We start from the raw sequence: 1257 nt of genomic DNA, 5'->3' as shown, positions 1-1257 counted from the left end.
GCGCGGGCAGCTGGCCGCCGCGGGGACACGCGCCGGAGAAAAGTTTGGGCGGCGGAAGCGGAGCCCGCGGGGAGCGGCCGGGCGGCGGGAGAGGCGCGGGAGGGGCGGGCCGGGCGGCGGGCGGGGCGCGGAGGTCGGCCGGGAGCCGGGGAGGGAGCGGCCGCGGGGCGGGGGCGGCGCCGCCTGCCGCCCTCCCCGCCGCCTCTGGCCGGCTGTCCGGCTCCGGCCGCTCCGGGGGCCGGGGGAAGGCGGGGTCGGGTGGGTTGCGCGGCGGCCCGGGGGACCCAGAGGGCGGGGTCGCGGGGTGGGGCGGGGCGGGAGGAGCCGTCCTGAGGTTCGGTGCCGGCGGGGGCACTAAAGGGACTTCGCTCCGCGGGAGGAGGTACGGGGAGGGGGGCGGAAATGCTGGGCTTGGACCCCGGGACAGCTAGGTATCCTGAGTTCAGCCTGGGAAGACCTGGGGGTTCTAGCATTCTTCTCCTGGAATATGGGAATTCTGAAAATTCTTTCCAGGACTCAGACGGTACTGGAGGTGTTTGCTCTAGAGACTGAGGCTGCTGATGCACCTGAGACCTGTGACCAGCAGTGGGCTTTCCTCTCCAGTCCGGCGATTGGGAGTCTCCCCATCACTCCTAACCCCCAATTCATCGCCCCTTCCCCCAGTGTCAGCCCTCAATGTGGAGCTGGGATCCATGCTTCCTGCGCTCTCGCTTCACCCTTTAGTGAGGGGGAATGAGGAGAGTCGTGCCTCAGTTTGCCTGTGCCTCAGTTTGCCCTTGGACTTCGCTGTCCAACCCCTGCCTGGGCCTGGATTCCCCACCGAGATGCTCAACACAGATTAGGGCTGATCTTGGGCTTGGTAAACTCACAGCTTCTAAGGGGCTTTGAGATCCTCTTTGGGTAAGAAGTGGGCCTAAGGATAGTTGTAGGGAAGAAATCCTTTAAGAATCATGAAAATGCTGTGCTCATTTCCTCCAGGTCTCTGGCTCTTTATCATAGCTGATCAAGCACTTTTCAATCATCAGATCCCACAACAAGCCATGAGGGAAGCAGTGCAGGGAGCGTTACCCCCATAGCACAAAAGGGAAACTGAAGCCAGGAGGGGACACTGATTGCCCAAGACCACAGAGATGGTCAGCGGCAGAGGAACCAAGACCAGCAATCTAGATCTTGCCTTGGCCTGGTCCCCAGGACTAGAAATTGCCCCAGGGGCCAGCTGTGGGTTCAGGGGTCCCAAGAAGGGCATCGTAGCACCCC

Source organism: Zalophus californianus, chromosome 4, assembly GCF_009762305.2.
Source record: "Zalophus californianus isolate mZalCal1 chromosome 4, mZalCal1.pri.v2, whole genome shotgun sequence".
Taxonomy (NCBI): Eukaryota; Metazoa; Chordata; class Mammalia; order Carnivora; family Otariidae; genus Zalophus; species Zalophus californianus.
Note: the sequence above shows the minus strand (reverse complement) of the source record.